The sequence below is a fragment of the Somniosus microcephalus genome, chromosome 15 (assembly GCF_052327205.1).
Source record: "Somniosus microcephalus isolate GS21.2 chromosome 15, FLI_Smic_1.0, whole genome shotgun sequence".
Lineage (NCBI taxonomy): Eukaryota > Metazoa > Chordata > Chondrichthyes > Squaliformes > Somniosidae > Somniosus > Somniosus microcephalus.
Genome location: NC_141001.1, coordinates 54,348,913 through 54,370,710, shown reverse-complemented (window position 1 = coordinate 54,370,710; position 21,798 = coordinate 54,348,913).

Sequence of the window (21,798 nt, the reverse complement as noted above, 5' to 3'; positions counted from 1 at the left end):
TTGTTAATATCTTGCAGGAACACCTAAACCCTACACCGCTGCTGATAGCAGAAAGATTCAAGTTCCATAAAAGAAACCAGCACAAAGATAAGAACAATGCTGACTATCTTACGGAACTACACAAGTTATCGAAGCACTGCCAGTTCGGAGCAGGACTGGCAGACACCTTAAGGGATAAGTTTGTCTGCGGGCTCCAGAGTGAAGGAACCCAGAAACGACTACTTTCGGAAAAGGACCTGACGCTAGAACAGGCTTTCAGCATGGCAGTATCCTACGAAGCAGCAGCACGGGGAGCTGTGGAAATACAACAGAAACCACAAGAATACAGCGCTAACGAAATAGCATATGGAGCAGAAAAGTGCTATCGCTGCAGCAGAACAACCCATGATCAGAAGGACTGCTTGTTTAAGGACAAAGTATGCAGGCAATGTGGGAAAATGGGACATATAGCAAGAGTCTGCAGGTCGGGAAAGAAAACCAACACTACAAGAACTACTAAGGAAAAGTACAAGAAAGTAAAAAAAATGACAGACAGTAGTTCAGAAGATCAGGAGAGTGATAATGACTCCGGGAGCAGGAGACTAAGTTGTCTAAAGTTACACAACGTGATCGCAAAGGAGGATCACTGAACCATTTGGGTCACCCTCATGATAGCAGGGTCCCAAGTAAAGATGGAATTGGGCACAGGATCAGCCCTAACTGTCATGAATCGATGAGACTATGAGCGGCTATTCTCACACATACCCTTGAAGGACACGTCCATTGTATTGAAGACATACACGGGGCAAAAAGTCTACCCCAGAGGAAAAATAAGGGTGCCAGTTAAATACAACGGCAAGGAAACACAGAAACTTTATCTATATATACTACAAGATGGCGGACCACCATTATTGGGACATGAATGGATCCGAAAAATACAATTGGATTGGCATTCCATTCAGGCGCTAACTGTGACTGACAAAAAGGATGACGACGTCACACCTGGACGACTGTCAAAAAATTCTAACTGTCGCGAAAGAGATGTTCCAACAAGGACTTGGGACTCTAAAAGGAGTAACGGCAACGATAAAAATTGAAGATAATGCAAACCCAACATTTTTTAAGGCCAGACCGGTACCGTACGCGATCCGCCCAGCCGTTGAAGCAGAGCTGGAGAGTCTGGAGCATTCGGGTGTGCTGTCCAAGGTGGACTGGAGTGAGTGGGCCACACCCATCGTTCCTGTAATGAAGAAATCATTGAGCAGCATGCCTGGGGAGCCGAAGAAGGTTCGCATCTGTGGGGACTTCAAGGTAACTGTGAACCCAGTCCTGCACACAGTACAATATCCACTTCCACGGATAGAAGATATTTTCGCCTCACTATCTGGAGGGAAACACTTTACGAAGATTGATCTGGCCCAAGCGTATCTACAAATGGAGGTGGAAGAAGCATCTAGGAAATACCTCACGATAAACACTCACAAAGGTCTTTACCAGTGCAACCGACTGGTATTCGGGGTAGCATCAACCCGGCTATTTGGCAGAGGGTGATGGAACAAGTCCTGCAAGGGATTCCGGGGACCCAGTGTTATTTGGACAACATCCTGGTTACGGGCGAAAATGACAGTGAACACCTTGCCAACCTGGAGCAGGTGCTCACTAGATTACAAGAATATGGGCTACGAGCCAACCGCCCCAAATGCGAGTTCTTCAGGAGACAAATCTCGTATTGTGGCCACATGATTGATGAGGAAGGGTTGCATAAGTCCCCAGACAAGATTGAGGCAGTAGTCAAGGCTCCAGCACCGGAAAATGTGTCGCAACTGAGGTCGTTTCTCGGGTTGGTGAACTACTACCATAAGTTCTTGCCGAATTTATCTACAATTCTGCACCCACTGAACGCCCTGCTGCAAACTAGAGTAACATGGAAATGGAGTGATGAGTGTAAGCGTGCCTTTCAGAAATGTAAATGCCTAATCACGTCAAAAGAAGTATTGGCCCACTACAATCCAACACTACCGATTCGGTTGGCATGTGATGCATCTCCCTACGGCATTGGAGCGGTGCTGTCACACAAATTCCTTGACGGTTCAGAGAGGCCAATAGCCTTTGCGTCGCGCTCGTTAACTTCAGCCGAGCGTAACTTCGCCCAGATTGACAGGGAGGCCCTCAGCCTGGTGTGGGGGGTGAAGAAGTTTAATCACTATCTGCACGGGCAGAAATTCACCCTACTGACTAATCATCAGCCTCTGGTCTCCATTTTTAACCCAAAGAAGGGCGTTCCGGTGATGACGGCGCAACGGCTGCAAAGATGGTCACTTTTTCTAGGGTACGACATAGAGTACAAGGGTACGAAACAGCATGGAAACGCTGATGGGCTGTCGCGCCTACCGTTGCCTACGGTAGAGGAAGCACCTGCAGTGGACCCTGTTGAGATATTCCATTCGACCATAGTCGAATGTCTACCTGTTACAAACTCAAGTATAGAGAAGGAAACCCGAAATGACCCGACACTCTCTCGGGTCTATGATTTGGCGGTGAAGGGATGGCCAGCACATGGCGACTCACTGTTGCCAGCATTCTCGCCAAGGAGAGAACAGCTGTCAGTGTGCCAGGGGACCTTGATGTGTGGATCCCGAGTGGTAATTCCACCCAAGTTGAGAGATAGAGTGCTCAATGAGCTTCATGAGGGTCATCTGGGAGGGGTAAAAATGAAGAGCCTAGCCAGGGCATTTGTGTGGTGGCTGGGAATCGATAAAGAAAACGAGGACATGACCAAGAGATGCACAGGATGCCAGAAGGTCCAAAACGCTCCACCACAGGCCCCGCTACACCCATGGGAGTGGCCCTCATCTCCATGGCAACGGGTACACATTGATTTTGCTGGTCCATTTATGGACTCAATGTTTTTAATCGCCATGGATGCCCATTCGAAATGGCCAGAGGTCATCAAAATGTCCTCCACCACCACGGAGAAAACTATTGCAGTCCTACGGACCACCTTCACCAGGAATGGCTTGCCAGAACAGATTTGCTCCGACAATGGACCACAGTTTGTGTCCGAGGATTTCCGGAGGTTTCTGAGGAATAATGGCGTGAAACATTACACATCTGCCCCATATCATCCAGCCACAAATGGATTGGCTGAGAGATTTGTTCAGACCTTTAAAAAGGCAATAAAGGCAATGCATAATGACGACATACCACTACAACACAAGGTGGATAATTTCTTGTTTGCTTGCGACACATGCAGTCACCAACCAAGCTCCAGCCATAATGTTCTTCAACCAAAGGCTAAGATGTCGCCTGGATTTGCTCAAACCAAACATAAGACGAGATGTTGAGGATAAGCAATTCCAGCACATCAATGAGAAGCCAACCAGGAGCTTCAAGATAGGGCAACCAGTCTTGGCCCGCGACTACCGAACAGAAAAATGGCAGCCAGGAACGATATGCACACAGCAGGGACCACTAATGTACACAGTGGATGTTGGAGAGAGCATCGTGAGACGCCATGCTGACCAGATTCTAGAGTCACAGGAACAAGCCAAACCCATACCACGAGCATGTGCACCTGGTAATGAACCCAAAGTATAGATTGCGTCTACCTCAGAATCAGTGGTATTGGAAGCTGACGAACCAACCAATGACAATGAGCCAGAATCGACTCTGCCGCAAGAACAGGATACTCGAGAAAGGCGCTATCCAGTCAGGATCAGGAAGCCTCCTCAAAAACTGAACTTATAAATGATTATTTAGTTGATGTATATAGTACAGAGAAAATTGTAATTGTAATTAGTTATTATTTAATTGTTAAATGAATGTTATGTACTGTTTATCTAAAAGGGGAGGAATTGTTGTGTATGTACCTTTACGAGAGAACTGATTTTATACTGTAGTACTGGCAGTGACCACACCTGTATATAAAGCCATAGCAGGCTTCTGTACTTTCAGTTTAAGCTTACCCTCTGTTCAGTAAATACCTGTTATTATTGTTCTCCTGCAGTCCGTGTATTATTGATACGCGGACACTACAACAAGCAACTCCAGAGCCTTTCAGGTCAGGACCTGGCCTCAGTCTGAAGACAATGGTGGGCTGCACTTCCACAGCAACAATGACCTGGGCACTAAGATCGTCCCAGTATCCAATTGCTGGGTAGAAATGAGGTGGGAGCCATGGGACTTCCTATCGAAGAAAGCCCTCCTGCTAGCCCTGATAATGTGACAGACAGTAGAATAGGCCTCATTGGCAATACTGTCAGCAGCTCTTCTGCAGAGAGTTGGTAGTTCCAGGTCCATTCATCACATTCTAATGTCATACTTTAAGACGTTGCAGATTACTCATGCAATACAATCTTAAAAAAGAAAGAAAGGCAGTCATATCACACTGGTTTCATGTGATTTAGAGTCAGAAATTTACAGACAGCTACAATTGCCCTCGAATTGACCTTAGGGGTTGACACACAGGTACAATGGCCTGGATTGGCCCATTTAGACCTCTTTTGCACAGGGCAAACTTGAGCAGTAGCCATAAAGCAACAGGCCAGGTTAAAACCAGTTTCATCATAAAAAGCTAAACATCACAACTGTGTTCAAACCTTAGAGTATTCGTCAGCAATGCCACAGGAGATCCACTAGTATATTAAGTAAATGGTGAATCTTCATAATTTTACATTGCACATTTTGGATGGATGCGGGAGGGAAAACAAAAATATACTCTTTCCACTATTGTGCAAAAGCCAACAATTATGGATGGTCCTTTAGTACTGAAGCTATTATATGCACTTCCATTTATTATCAGAAACGTTCAACCATGTGCTTTGTCCATGTCCATCACCAATTCCATTTTGGACTCCTAAAACCCATTTCCATCTAAAGCCTTTGAAAAAAGCTTTAATCACTAACAAGTGGGAGTATCTGTTGCCGCAGTTACTTACATTTGAATGATTTCAATTATTTTTTACAAATAATAATAATAATCAAAGTTCAACTTGTATTTTTAAATCTAGATGAGAAAAACTGCCTGTTTGCCTATCTCTCTGTGCCTCAAAGAAATTTGAATCTCTATCTCACAGGTGTTCATGTTTAGCAATGGCCTTTTCTGTCAACAAAACATAGGTGAAGATACTTAAATAAAAACAGAAATGCTCAGCAGGTCAGGCAGCATCTGTGGAGAGAGAAACAGAGTTAACGTTTCGGGCTGATGACCTTACATCAGTTCTGTTCCGATGAAAGGTCATCGACCTCATCCGCAGTATTTTGCTTTTGTTTTTGTGGATACTTAGTTGGCTTCATAATTCAACTGGGGCTTTATTTTTGAAAATTTAAATTTAAAATTAAAAAAAGACCAACCAAAAGCCAGAACAAGTGTCCAATTAGAGCACAGTAATTTATCTCTCTCACACACGCACAATCTTTATTTTTTTTTAAACTTTACCTCAGTAAGCTTTTGAAGCTTGTTCTCTTGGTTTTACAAAATGATTTGAAGAAAACCCATTGGGCAAAAACTGCCAGGCGATTTCAAAAAAATCCCATCAAAACTGCGAGTGAATGGGACTGAGGCACCTGGGGAAATGAGATACACTGCACACACTCAGACTGCAATCCAAATGCAGCTCACAGAATCACAGCTCTGGCCAAGAATCTCAAGTATAAGGCCAGGTTTCTGGGAGAGGCTGAGGCCTTCAACTAAAAACTTTAAGGAAGGCATCAAAAGCCAATTCAGTGTGAAAATGTTAAATATGTAATTTTCAGAACGTTTTATTTTGTTTAAAACGTAGTTTTGGACATAGAAATTTTTCAGAAAGCTTTTTGAGTGATTTGTGATGAAAAGATAATACAGTACCACCTAGAGGGATGGCAGGAATTCCCAAAGAAACTGTTTAAAAGTAAGTTTCAATGGAATACATGATTTTTTAAGAATTTCAATATACTACAGTCTAGCAGATCTTTCAGGGTATTGCTCAAAGTAAGACAGATGAAACAATATTTTGTAAGGATTTCTATTGTGTACTACGGAAACCGAGGCCTTGCATGCAAATAAGGCCTTGCCGTTAAAGTTAGCAGGGCTTGCGGGAAACCCGGCCTCCTGTGTTTCCCGACCATCTCGGAGCCCCCCGCCCCAACCCGCCTTCCTCCTTAAAATCCAGCCTTGTGTGTCATTCTCAGGATGTCAACACAAGTTACAGTCACTAGCATGGCTGCAACTGCCTTCACATTCAAGGCTTGGTTACTGCATGTGTTATAATAAAACTTTATGATGCGCAAACGTAACTGCGCTATGTCAGAAAAGAAAAAGCACAATGTACTGAACAAACTCTTCATGACAAAATAACAATTCCAAGGAGGTAAATTCTAGTCCATTTCAATCTTTTAAGATTGCATGAGTGATGAGGTCACTTCACCAGATGAATAATGGTTTAAGTTGCCTAATCTATCTCAAAGGAACCTTTATTCCCTTTACTAACCCCATGTTTAGCAACTTCAATATTGTTTTAAACATGATCAATTCTTAATCACTGTATTAGCCAGAAGATTTTGGGGATGAAATTGGTCAATGACAGTAGGGCAAAACAGGCTGTTAGCGATTGGTGTTGACCACTTCCATCCCTTCGTGTTTACATCTGTATTGATTGTGCTAAAAAGGAATCCCAGAGTTTGAGGAATGGATTTTTCCCTCACTTTTCACATCCAAGTATAGATTTCTGTGTTGTAAACACCCCATAAATGGGCAGAATCAGACGCTAACTAATTTGAATTAATGGTGCAGATCACCAACTTATGCAATTGTGGGATGGCCTGCACCTGTCTACTTTCTGGCACTTGTACAGCCATAGGAGGGAGGTGGTAGGAGGGTCCAATGTAGTGCCATCCTGAGACATAGCACCACCATCCTTATCCATTCTACACACAGCCCTGTTACTGGACACTGCCATACTGTGCCCACTGATCTGTGTGACAGTGGACCTGGTGGCAGCAAAGCGATTGTTGAAGCCCTGAACAAAGGCTCCCTCCATCCTCGCCTCAAGCTGACCAAGCTGGAGATGATAACCTCATGTCTGACCTTGGGATCTCTTTCATGGGGGACACTGCTGAAAATGTCCCTGAAAATGCCACATGCTCTAAAGTGGACTACAGTGTTACAATTCCATCCATCAACAGATGGAGACAGTGAACTCCTTCACGTCAGCCATCATCCGCTGAAAGGTGCTTGGCACAGCCTTCAGTGACTGCAATAATCTTTGATGGTCATAAAGCGTCTTCTATTAAAAACAGGTCCAGATCCGTGGCCTCATCAGCTGAGAGCAGACATGAATTAGCCTTCTGGACAGAAGGTTCTTGCTCCTCCTTTGCCAACCACCGCCTACTCCTGCTCACTTGTGCCTGTGCAGCGCCCAGTGATTCCTTCTCTACTTCAGTATTGAAATGCTCTGGGATGCTCTGGGATGAATGTCCCTGAGCTTTGGGGGATTAGAGTTAGTGACACTACATGTTGTATGACCATCGGACGTCCCAAAGCGCTTTACAGCCAATGAAGTGTAGTCACTGTTGTAATGTAGGGAAACCGGCAGCCAATTCGCACTCAGCAAGCTCCCACAAACAGCAATTCCAAAATTCTATAGATTATGGAACAGTTCCTGCAGATTGAAGGGTGGCAAATGTAACCCCACTATTTAAAAAAGGAGGGAGAGAGAAAACAGGAAACTATAGACCGGTTAGCCTAACATCAGAAGTAGGGAAAATGCAAAACTCTATTATAAAGGATGTGATAACAGGACACTTAGAAAATATCAATGGGATTAGACAGAGTCAACATGGATTTATGAAAGGGAAATCATGTTTGACAAACCTACTGGAGTTTTTTGAGGATATAACTGGTAGAATAGATAAGGGAGAACCAGTGGATGTGGTGTATTTGGATTTTCAGAAGGCCTTTGATTAAAGTCCCACATAAGAGGTTAGTGTGCAAAATTAAAGCACATGGGATTGGGGGTAATATACTGGCATGGATTAAAAATTGGTTAACAGACAGGAAACAGAGATTAGGAATAAATGGTTCTTTTTCGGGGTGGCAGGCGGTGACTAGTGGGATACTGCAGGGATCAGTGCTTGGGCCCCAGCTATTCACAACATATATCAATGATTTGGATGAGGTAACCAAATGTAATAATTCCAAGTTTGCTGACGACACAAAACTAGGTGGGATTGTGAGTTGTGAGGAGGATGCAAAGAGACTTCAAGGCGATTTATACAAGTTGAGTGAATGAGCAAATACATGGCAGATGCAGTATAACGTGGATAAATGTGAAGTTATCCACTTCGGTAGAAAAAACAGAAAGGCAGAGTATTATTTAAATGGTGATAGATTGGGAAATGTTGATGTACAAAGGGACCTGGGTGTCCATGTACACCAGTCACTGAAAGCAAACATGCAGGTGCAGCAAGCAGTTAGGAAGGCAAATGGTATGTTGGCCTTCATTGCAAGAGGATTTGATACAGGAGCAAGGATGTCTTACTACAGTTATACAGGGCCTTAGTGAGACCACACCTGGAGTACTGTGTGCAGTTTTGGTCCCCTTACCTAAGAAAGGATGTACTTGCCATAGAGGGAGTGCAGCGAAGGTTCACCAGACTGATTCCTGGGATGGCAGGACTGTCGTATGAGGAGAGATTGGGTCGACTAGGCCTGTATTCACTAGAGTTTAGAAGAATGAGAGGGGATCTCATTGAAATGTATAAAATTCTGACAGGGCTAGACAGACTGGAGGATGTTTCCCGTGGCTGGGGGTCTAGAACGAGGGGTCACAGTCTCGGGGTATGGGGTAGGACATTTAGGACTGAGATGAGTAGAAATGTCTTCACTCAGAGGGTGGTGAACCTGTGGAATTCTCTACCACAGAAGGCTTTGGAGGCCAAGTCACTGAATATATTTAAGAAGGAGATAAATAGATTTCTAGACACAAAAGGCATCAAGGGGTATGGGGAGAGAGCGGGAATATGGTATTGAGATAGAGGATCAGCCATGATCATATTGAATGGTGGAGCAGGCTCGAAGGGCCGAATGGCCTACTCCTGCTCCTATTTTCCTATGTTTCGATGAGGTACTGTCCTACTTCCTTTGACACTCCTGGAGAAAGAGAATAGCAACATAGATTATAATGCTGTCCTTATGAGAACCCTTCAGATAAAATTTTCAGTAGAATGGGTGAGATAGCATTGCGCTTCAGCATATGCTTTGAGTGAGTGACTGCTTTAAGTTGAGAAGGTTATGCAGGAAAAGGCTAGTATGAACTCTGAGCTGAAGTCAGGCTCCCGGCCATCCCATCCTCTCCTCCTTTAATGGTATCTCATTCCAGAATCTTCAGGCAACCCCCTCGTATGGGGTCTCTCCTTTTGTTATTTGCCATCTTCGGCGGCAAACAGACTGGAAAAGGTGTCAAATTCAAATTGTTAGGAGGACATACAAGAATACGCATGAGTCACCATAAAGCCCATAGTGGGTATGATCGTACATACTTGCATCAGGCAGCCACATTAAATGGAAGGATTTATTTAGGGGAAACACATTTAAGGATGTGCGTGAAGGAACACTTGGAGGGGAAAGTTAATGTTGTGAAGTTTCCCCAGCTGTATTATAGGCTTTCATGGTAAGTACTGTCAGACAGTGTGAGGGGGAGGTAACTCCATTTGCCAAGCTTGTTTCATACACTGCATTAAGATACAGTAATGATGAGTTATTTTATTTTCCCAAACCTGGTGAAGCCAGTAAATGTTTTGCAGTATTGCAGCCAGGCCCATTGAGTGGTGCACAGTACGTGTACATTGGTGGCCACCTCTTGCCATTGCTCCTTAGCAGCTTGACTGAGTACTTGGTCTTAAGAGGGCACCTCTCCTATGGCACACTTGCTAATATTTCAATGATATCATCGGCAAAATGGGGTGCCCCAGAGCCAGCTCTATTTCTTACAAATATTTGGCAAGTTCCCTTCAGCTTCGGGTCTTTTTCTGAGTGGCAGGCAGTGACTAGTGGGGTACCTCAGGGATCGGTGCTAGGACCCCAGCTATTCACAATATATATTAATGATGCAGACGAGGGAACTAGATGTAATATCTCCACGTTTGCAGATGACACAAAGCTGGGTGGGCGAGTGTGCTGTGAGGAGGATGCAGAGAAACTCCAGTATGATTTGAACAGGTTGGGTGAGTGGGCAGATGCATGGCAGATGCAGTATAATGTGGATAAATGCGAGGTTCTCCACTTTGGTGGCAAAAACAGGAAGACAGATTATTATCTGAACGGCAATAGATTGGGAAAAGGGGAAGTGCAACGAGACCTGGGTGTCCTTGTGCACCAGTCACTGAAGGTAAGCATGCAGATGCAGCAGGCGGTTAAGAAGGCAAGTGGTATGTTGGCCTTCATAGCGAGAGGATTTGCGTACAGGAACAAGGATGTCTTGCTGCAGTTGTACAGGGCCTTGGCGAGACCACACCTTGAGTATTGTGTGCAGTTTTGGTCGCCTTTTCTGAGGAAGGATGTTCTTACCACGGATGGAGTGCAGCGAAGAATCACCAGACTGATACCTGGGATGGCAGGAATGACGTATGAAGAGAGATTGGGTCGATTAGGCTTATATTCGCTGGAGTTTAGAAGAATGAGAGGGGATCTCATTGAAACTTATAAAATTCTAACAGGACTAGACAGACTAGATGCAGGAAGGATGTTCCTGATGGCGGGGGAGTCCAGAACCAGGGGTCACAGTCTAAGGATAAGAGGTAAGCCATTTAGGACTGAGATGAGGAGGAATTTCTTCACCCAGAGAGTGGTGAACCTGTGGAATTCTCTACCACAGAAGGCAGTTGAGGCCAATTCATTAAATATATTCAAGAAGGAGTTAGATATGTTTCTTAAGGCTAAAGGGATCAAGGGATAAGGGGAGAAAGCAGGGACAGGGTACTGAATTTGGATGATCAGCCATGATCTCATTAAATGGCGGAACAGGCTCGAGGGACCGAATGGCCTACTCCTGCTCCTATCTTCTGTGTTTCTATGTTTCCTATATGCACATTACCAACAAAAACTACCTCCTTCTTTAAATTGCTGTGGGTCATCGGGGCTTGCAGAAGCGTGTGATTTCCTGCCCACAGACAAACGAGCTCTCAGTCAGAAGTACTATCATACTTGTAAAGAAAATGGAGGATATAGTTAATGTATGAAGTTAATCAACTCAATATTAGGACCAGAATGCTACAGAGTGCTCAGTACACAGATGATATCCTGATCCTGACACTTGCATTGAGCATTGTTGGAACAGTGTAAGACAGCGGTTCTCAACCATTTTGCTTCTGAGGCCCCCCTCCCATGTTATAAAAATTCCTCGACCCCCGTAACACAAAACAGCAACAACAACAACTTGTATTTATATAGCACCTTTAACATACTAAAATGTCCCAAGGCGCTTCACAGAAGCGTTGTCAAACAAAATTTGATACCGAGCCACATAAGGAGATATTAGGGCAGACTTGGTCAAAGAGCTAGGTTTTAAGGAGAATCTTAAAGGAGGAAAGAGAGGTAGAGAGGCGGAGAGATTTAGGGAGGGAATTCCAGAGCTTAGGGCCTTGGCAGCTGAAGGCACATCTGCCAATGGTGGAGCGATTACAATCGGGGATGTTCAAGAGGCCAGAATTGGAGGAGTGCAGATAGCTCGAAGGGTTGTAGGGCTGGAGGAGATTACAGAGATAGGGAGGGGCAAAGCCATGGAGGGATTTGAAAACTTATGCAATTAAATATATAAATTTTAGGGATTAGTGATAGACTTTAGGACTATGGTTAGGATGTTACTATTAAGGGTTGGGGTTAGGGATTACGTTAGCGTTTCGGGTTAGGATTTTACGGTTACGGGTCAGGGTTAAGGATCAGGGTTATGGTTAGAATGTTAGGTTTAGGGTTGGGGATACCAAGGCTAGGAGAGGCACTCTGGAAGGTATGGGGTGCTGGCCCTGACCAATCACCATTTCCCTTATTTACAGACGCTCCCTGACCTGTCACCATTTCTCCATCATTTACAGACGCTCCCTGAGAATTCCCAGCACTTGCTTTTGCTCCCTGAGTTTGGCACTAACATTGCGCTTTCTAATCGGGGCGAACCCGGGAACCGGTCCCCCTCGAGGTCTGTTAACCTGCTTCCTCCAAGCCTTTTACCTGCTGCGCCTACACCAGCCAGCACCTCCAGCGCATGCTTTGCTCACACTGCCTGGGTAATTGATGAGCTCCAGACAAATAGGAAGAGGGGCTGGAGGACCGATTGGGTCCTCCAACCAATCAGAGTGTGTGGGGGCGGGATATTGTGTAGAATCTGGCTATTTTTGGCGGACCCCTTAAAACCTTCTTGTGGCCCCCGAACCCCCGGTTGAGAACCCCTGGTGTAAGAGACCAAAGCTGGTGAGGTGAGAGACCAGCCAAAAGGAGATCAAGGTCATTCTTGCCAACAGAACATACATGTTTGGTGAAGTGGTCAACTATTCAATGTTTGGTCTGTGCAACATATAGGAAACTGCACTGTGAGCAGAGAATATAGTACACTAGATTAGATGAAGCACACAATAAATGCATTTTTTCACATCTCTCATGTGCATGAAGACACCTCAAACATTTTTACGTTAACAAACAAAAAACAGTCATCTCTCTCCAGGATTTTTGATGTGCAATTTTTGCTGAAACACCATGCTCAGGGAGTAAGTGCACGCTCCAGTATGGTATAAAGCCATACAGACCTGGAGGTCCCAGGTTCAATTTAACTTGGTGCTGAGTGAATGATAGGAGTACAGGAATTAACTTCGGCACTCCTGGGCTAGGAGAGGGGAACAGCTAGGGTTCTTGCTCCTGATTACTATCCAGTGATGCCTGCTGGCATGTGTATATGGATGTGCAGGAACATTAATAAGCATAGGATCAAGCTCATCAATGACACCTACCATGGTGGAATAAGAAAGAAAGAACTTACATTTATATAGCACCTTTCGAGACTGCAGGATGCCCCAAAGCACTTTACAGCTAATAAAGTACTTTTGAAGTGTAGTCACTGTTTTAATGTAGGGAAACACAGCAGCCCAGTAATGCACAGCAAGGTCCCACAAAGAGCAATGAGATAATGACTAGATAATCTGTTTTGCAGTATTGTTGGTTGAGGAATAAATATTGGCCAGGAGACCGGGGAGAACTCCCCTGCTCTTCTTTGAATAACACCTTGGGCTGTTTTATGTCTATCTATAAGAGGGCAGATGTGGATTTGGTTTGACGTCTCATCTGAAAGATGGCACCTCCAACAGTGCAGTATTCCCTCAGTACTGCACTGAAATGTCAGCCTAGATTATGTGCTCAAGTCTCGGGAGTGGAACTTGAATGCACAACCTTCTGACTCAGCCAAGACTAATACTCTAGACAAGAATAGCCCACAAAAGCTCACAGTCCTGCTCACATATGAAGAATGGTCACTTGTTGACATTTGTGGAACTGTACACCAGCAAGGCAAGAGGGGAGAAAAAGGCAAAACATTTTTTTAAAGATTCTTTGCTCTATAGGAATGATAATTTAGCCCTCAAGGCTTAAATCATCACAGCCCTTTTTAATAATAGCAATCTATCTACTGAATTATTCAACAGCACAAGAGCTCGCTCATAATTTCTAACTGATTGGCATGCCACTACTAGTCCATCAATAAACTGCTGAACTAATTAGTTGCTAATTAGAAAGTGTAAAAGCAACTCATGTACTTGCTGCAAGATGTATGGCACTTCACTACATCAATTCCTATTCAATCCTCAAAACCACAGTAATTGGATTGTTTTTATGAATCTTATGGTAGATCTATCATCATGCAGCACACCTGTTCTCCACTAACGGCAACACTCTGAGATTTCATGGATTCTGTGTGCAGTACATATAAAGAGGTTTCCTGGGCTGCCACCTGACATTTAAGCCCTGATTTTAGCTCGGAGCGTGAATGGGGCAGTTGGGGAGTGGGGTGAGTGGGCAGCCCTCATTACATCTCCAGTGTGATGGTCTGATGATTTTAACTCCCGGGCAGTGAGAAAAGTGGCCAGCCCTGTACATATCCTGTGGTTTGGATTACTAGGTGTGTATTGGAAAACAAGAGTTGGGGGAAGGCCCAGACTCGAAAAGGTGTGATGGAAGAGCTATAGGAAGGAACCACACCACAACTCTCTCTCGCTCTCTTGGAAGCTAGCTCTGACTACAGCAACTGCCAGGTGTAAGAAGGAAGGGAAGATGGTCATCTCCAGCTCCCAGCCTGCAATTGACATCGGCCACGACCAGTCGGACGGGTGATTGTAAATATCAGTTGACTCTACAAGGGGTTTGCGCCGTGTAGGCAGCTGCAGTCAGATAAAGGAGGACGGGGACAGGTCATCTCCGATCCAGGCCTACAATCCACAACGGTAACGACTGGCCGTATGGGTGATTGTAAGTTTCAGCCAAATCTCAACAGGTTTTTGTCTGTGTTTTGTTGGTTTTAATAAACTAACCATTTTGTTCCTGTAAAACCCAGAGTCAAAGAACCCTTGTAAGGACGAGGAAACCAAACACCTTACAACTGGAGAATGCAGAGGTTTGTGGAAATGATAATGTTGTTGGTTTGTGCAATTATAATTGTGTACTTTGTGGTCATGATTTTGACCTTTACAAACTTAAAAGCAGTGTTTCTGCTCCATCATGAAACACAGCCTGCGCTGCCATTGCAACAGCAATATCTTTAACAATGCCTGTGTGCTCATCCTGTGCCATCTTTTTCATAGAAATGCAATAATCCCAAGTGGGACAAGCCGAGCCTTCAACACTCACTTCAGCATTCTGCTTCAGCCACATCATATTGAACAAACAACAAACCAGACGTAGAAACGCTAGAGGATCTTAGTCATATAGAGAAGAGTACACAGGACAGGACAGTGATCATTGGGAGGAAGAGGCAGAGATGGCAGATGAAAACGGTTTGGTTGCTGCTGAGTGGAGGTTCAGCATGGTTGGAAGCTACTGAGTTGCTTCATAATTCTGAGCTCTCAGATCACTAAGCAGAGGATATACTTGACCATGAACTGGAGAACAAGACACTTGACTCATTGTGAAATACACTGTAAGCTGATATGGGTAGCTTTACTGAATCTACCATGCTGCTGGGCAATGTCGTGCAGTAAGCGTTGTCTTTTATGCAGATGACAATTTTACCAACATTGGCGGCACCTACAAGAGAGACCCCAGGCAGACAGGCGGCAAGCACAGTTGGAGCGTCTCTCATGAATGCTCCCGTTGATGATGCTGAGGTTGACAATTCAAGATGAGATTAAAACAGATTTTGTGGTGGCTGGAAATGCATCTAGGACACTTGCCAGGCAGAGATTCAGAGATCTTGTAAAAGTGTAATGTTCGTTGCTTGCAGTGACCACCATCAGGACTCAGGCTCCAATTATAGCACTTTTAGAGATACACAGGAATGGAAGGGCGGGGGGCTGGTGGTGATGGTTGCTCTCACACCACCTCTAGTCCCTTAATGTCTGTGTCTGGCCAACTGATGGGAGAAGCAACACAAAGCAAGCAGACTCTCACATCTATAAGAGGACAGGCTATTCCTGGAACATAAGCAGGGCATCTGTGTCTCCAAAACATAGAGGTAGATCATGGATGCAATAAAACACAACTTGCCTTTAACATATCTGTCCTGGCTGTATTAGTTAAATCATACATTTCTAAATGCTTACTTATTTTATCTTGAATTATGGATTCTGAGATGAGAGTTTTCCCTTAACTGATGTTAGACTAACTGGCCCACAGTTGCCCAATTTATCCAATGATAGCACCCCTGTTGTGATCCCAGTTAAGCTTAGCACAGCCTGGGGATTGAATTTTCTTTTCTGTATTGCCTACAATGTGCCTTGCAATAATCTTGGATATTGTAAACTTTCTTCTTTAAAAAAAATTATAACACTGGGGGATGGAGTTCACAAATCATGAAAGCTAGAATTATTCTGAGGGCTATAATTAGTGCTGGTGATGTAAAACAGCCTGTTACACCTTTGCTCATTTCTATGATGCATTCATTTCATTATTTTCCATATGTTTTTCAAAGTTCAACATTAAGGTTTCACTCAGGCTGTTCACTGGTGGGAGAAGAGCATGTTAATAGAATTTATTGAATAAAATCCTTTCTGCCAGTCTCTTTTAAAGCTTTTTTTAATACCGTAGGCAGCAGACATCTGGCAGATGATTTATTCCCAGTGGGTTACTTCACTGTTGGGGGTAGATTTGAACTTTCCTCCTATCTCCACCCACCGTGTCAGCTGACAGAAATCTTCCCTGCATAAAGGTTCTTGAAGCTAAAGACAGTTTAATGAAAAATGGTAGACTGTTTCTCTTCATAATGTAGTTAAGCAAGTAATAGGAAAATAAGTGTCTTTTGGTTAGTTCCTAGAAAATAAATAATTAGAATTTCCATTACCCAATGTGGCTAAATTACAATCTTTACATAAGCTATAACTGTTTTCAAATTCTCAATATAAACAAAATGAAGCACAATGCTAAAATCTCCTTCTCTGTCTCTCCCTGCCTGCCTATGGTCGCAATTTTGCAGGCACTCAGTGGATGGGATTGGTGGCGGGTCAGCTGTGAAATTTAAAATGAAGTGTTGTCAAAACACGCACACCTGCATTTCCCGATGTCGGGTCTGCCAGCACTGAGCAGACCCGACAGGGAATGGCAGAGGACCCAATTTGAATCATTAGTGGCTCTTTTACAGCCACTTAATGCTTCTTTTCCCAGCTATTTGAATTTGACAGGTCGCCCACCGGTTTCCCGCTCTGCCTAGACCTCGTCTGTGAAGCTGAGGTGGGAGGTTACTGTCTATGGAATCAGCTTCAAATGTCAAGCCAAAGCTCCTAGCTGATTGAGAAATGTTCCCTTAACCACTAGCTCCTCTAAACTGCATTTCCACTACAGGAGAAACCTCGGCAGATTCAAAAGGTGAGCGGGAGCCCAGGAGAGTGCCAGACCTCGGCAGATTCAAAAGGTGAGCAGCAGTGAGAGCGGCCCTGGGTGGAGACTGAGGAGTTAAAGAGCGGGGAGTGAGAGCGGCTCAGACTCACTGGTGGCAGCAGCGAGAGCGGCCCTGGGTGCAGACTGAGCGTGGAGACCGAGGAGTTAAAGAGCGGGGAGTGAGAGTGGCCCAGACACACCGGCGGCAGCAGCGAGAAGTAAAAAGTAATCAAAGTGTGACGTCACCAGAAAGCAGGTAAGTGGTTGGTTGGTGAGCATTTCTCTACTTCTCGCTTTTTTCCAAACTTATTTTTGGTGGTTTATAGTTTCTAGGGTCTCTGTTGTGTAGCGGGGAGTGGTAGCAAACAAGGTCCCTTGAGTATATCATTAAATTGTAGTGTAATTAGTAGTATTGATTTGATTTAATTTAATTTGAATTAATTAAAGGGTAAGTCATGGCAGCACAGCTCGGTCCTGTGGCATGCTCCTCCTGCACTATGTGGGAAATCAGGGACACTTCTTATGTCCCTGACGACCATGTGTGCGGGAAGTGTGTCCAGCTGCAGCTACTGACAAACCGCATTGCGGCACTGGAGCTGTGAATGGATACATATTGGAGCATTCGCGATGCTGAGGACATCATGGATAGCACGTTTAGGGAGTTGGTCACACCGCAGGTAAAGGCTGCACAGGTAGGAAGGGAATGGGTGACCACCAGGCAGAGTAGTAGGCACAGGCAGTTAGTGCAGGGGTACCCTGTGGCCATCCCCCTTTCAAACAGATATACCACTTTGGATATTGTTGAGGGAGATGGCTTATCGGGGGAAGGCAGCAGCAGCCAACTTCCTGGCACCATGGGTGGTCCTGCTGCACAGGACGGGAGGAAAAAGAGTGGGAGAGCTATAGTGATAGGGGATTCTATTGTAAGGAGAATAGATAGGCATTTCTGCGGCTGCAAGCGAGACTCCAGGATGGTATGTTGCCTCCCTGCTGCAAGGGTCAAGGATGTCTCGGGGTGGCTGCAGGGAATTCTAGAGGGGGAGGGTGAACAGCCAGTTGTCGTAGTGCATATAGATACCAACAATATAGGTAAAAACTAGGATGAGGTCCTAAAAACTGAATATAGGGAGTTAGAAGGTAAATTAAAATATAGGACCTCAAAGATAGTAATCTCAGAATTGCTACCAGTGCCACATGCTAGTCAGAGTAGAAATAGAAGGATATTTTAGATGAATACGTGGCTAGAGGAATGGTGCAAGGGGGAGGGATTCAAATTCCTGGGACATTGGAACCGGTTCTGGGGGAGGTGGGACCAGTACAAACTGGATGGTTTGCACCTGGGCAGGACCGGAACCAATGTCCTAGGGGGAGTGTTTGCTAGTGCTGTTGGGGAGGGTTTAAACTAAAATGGCAGGGGGTTGGAAACCTGTGTAGGGAGACAGAGGAAAGGGAAGCGAGGAAAGAAACAAAAGACAGGAAGGAGAAAAGCCAAAGTGGAAGGCAGAAAAATCAAGGGTGTAAATCAAACATGGCCACAGTAAATAATAATTCTAAAAGGACTAAGAGTGTTAAAAAATCAAGCCTGAAGGCTTTGTGTCTTAATGCGAGGAGCATTCGTAATAAGGTGGATAAATTAGCTGCGCAAATAGATGTAAACGGATATGATATAATTGGGATTACAGAGACATGGCTCCAGGGTGACCAAGGCGGCGAATTCAACATCCAGGGGTATTCAATATTCAGGAAGGAAAGGAAAAAAGGAAAAGGAGGTGGGATAGCATTGCTGGTTAAAGAAGAGATTAACACAATAGTAAGGAAGGATATTAGCTATGATGATGTGGAATCTGTATGGGCAGAGCTGAGAAATACTGAGGGGCAGAAAACGTTAGTGGGAATTGTATACAGACCCCCAAACAGTAATGCTGAGGTTGGGGATGGCATTAAATGGGAAATTAGAGATGCATGCAATAAGGGCATAGCAGTTATCATGGGTGACTTTAATCTACATATAGATTGGGCTAACCAAATTAGTAACAATACTATGGAGGAGGAATTCCTAGAGTGTATACGGGATGGTTTCCTGGACCAATGTGTTGAGGAACCAACTAGAGATCAGGCCATCTTAGACTGGGTATTATGTAATGAAAAAGGATTAATTAGCAATCTTGTTGTGCGAGGCCCCTTGGGGAGGAGTGATCATAATGTGATAGAATTCTTCATTAAAATGGGGAGTGAAGTAGTTGACTCAGAGACTAGGGTCCTGAATTTAAATAAAGGAAATTACGATGGTATGAGGCACGAGTTGGCTAGGATGGATTGGGGAACGTTACTTAAGGGGTTGACGGTGGATAGGCAGTGGCAAACATTTAAAGATCGCATGGATGAACTACAGAATCTGTTCATCCCTGTTTGGCATAAAAATAAAACAAAAAAGGTCACTCAACCATGGCTAACAAGGGAAATTAGGGATAGCATAAGATGCAAGGAGAGGACATATAATTTGGCCAGAAAAAGCAGCAAACCTGAGGATTGGGAGCAATTTAGGATTCAGCAAAGGTGGACAAAGGGATTAATTAAGAGGGGGAAAATAGAGTATGAGAGTAAGCTTGCAGTGAACATAAAAACTGACTGTAAAACCTTCTATAGATATGTGAAGAGAAAAAGATTGGTGAAGTCAAGCGTAGGTCCCTTGCAGTCTGAATCAGGGGAATTTATAATGAGGAGCAAAGAAATGGCAGACCAATTAAATACATACTTTGGTTCTGTCTTCACAAAGGAGGACACAAATAACCTCCCAGAGATGTTGGGGAACATAGGGTCTAATGAGAGGGAGGAATTGAATGAAATCAGTATTTGTAGAGAAATGGTGTTAGGGAAATTGATGAGATTGAAGGCCGATAAATCCCCAGGGCCTAATAATCTACATCCTAGGGTACTTAAGGAAGTGGCCCTAGAAATAGTAGATGCATTGCTGGTCATCTTCAAAAATTCTATAGACTTTGGAACAGTTCCCATGGATTGGAGGATAGCTAATGTAACCCCACTATTTAAAAAAGGTGGTAGAGAGAAAACAGGGAATTATAGACTGGTAAGCCTGACATCAGTCGTGGGGAAAATGCTAGAGTCCATTATAAAAGCTGCAATAGCAGAGTGTGGTAAACCACTGTTGTTAGTATTGTTGTTCACTGTTAGTACTGTTGTTCACTCTTGCATATTGTTGTACTTGTCTGTGCATGCCTCAGCTGACTCCGCCCCTGGCTCCACCCTCATGGCTGGGTATAAAGGTCGCTGCTCAGAAGCCTCCAGCCCTTTTGGATACCAGGCAACCACAAGAGGCATGCTCTGTTCTTTGGTAATAAAAGCCTGTTTATTACTTTCTCAATCTCCAGTCTTTTGTAGCAATTGATAGTGCATCAATTTTATTACCAAAGTTAAATGTTGGCTGCGGATGCTGATCAACCGATGGCGCAAAACGCTGAGCAGCAGGCGCTGCTGCGAGCCCTCAGACCAACATGCCTGGACCTAGACCCCCAAGAAGCGGGTTCGTCGACTAAATTCGCACAATGGCTGCGTTGCTTTGAGGCGTATCTGGAAGCCTCGACCGTGACTCTTGATGAAAATAAACTGAAAATCCTGGCCTCGAAGGTGAGCCACCAAGTCTATACTTTAATCCAAGATGCGACAACCTACGCGGCGGCTATCGACCTACTGAAAGGGCAGTATGCACGCCCGGTTAACACGGTCTATGCCAGGCACCTTTTAAGATCTCGCAGACAGCAGCCCGGGGAATCGGTGGAAGCCTTCCTACGGGCACTGCGGGTACTCGGACGCGGCTGCGACTGCAAGGAAGTATCGGCCGCGGCACATGCGGAGGGATTGATACGAGACGCTTTCGTTGCGGGTCTAAGGTCCGACTACTCCCGGCAGAGGCTGCTGGAGAAGGGTGAAATAGACCTGACAAAGGCAGTGTCCCTCGCGCTCTCGCTCGACGCGGCCCACAGAAATATGGACGCTTTCTCCCCTCATCGCCCCGCGCCGTGGACGCCGCAATCTTGGGCCATGGGACCGCCACCTCCGACTGCTGCAGCGATGTCCAAGGCACAAAAATGCTATTTTTGTGGCCAAGCTAAACACCCTAGAGCACGCTGCCCCGCGAAGAATGCTACCTGCTCCGGCTGCGGGAAGAAAGGTCACTACGTTAGCGCCTGCAAAGGGAAGACCGCTAACGCCAGCAGCGCTGCGTGCGAACCGTGGGCGCAGCCATCTTGTCCGCCATCTTGGGCTCCCCCAGCCGCGTGGGGATCGGGACCGTGGGCGCCGCCATTTTGTCCGCCATCTTGGACGCCTCCGACTTCAACCACGGGGGAGCCGGACTCAACCACCGCCTCATCTGACGACCACATCGACTCGCTCGACCATACGCTGGCCTCCGTGACGCTGGACCAATCTCTCCCTCATCAACTGTCCAGGTCCATGATGGATATTACGGTAAACGGCCGCGCCACTACCTGCCTTTTTGACAGCGGGAGCACGGAGAGCTTTATCCACCCCGACACGGTGCGCAGTTACTCTCTCCCGGTCCTGCCGACGCGCCATCGGATCTCTTTGGCTTCCAAAGCCCAGTCAGCGGACGTCGGTGGCTACTGTGTAGTGACCCTTTCAGTAAGGGGCACAGAATACAAAAATTTTAAACTTCTGGTCCTGCCCCATCTCTGCGCTGCCGTTCTACTGGGGTTGGATTTTCAGTGCCACCTTAAGAGTGTCACATTAGCGTATGACGG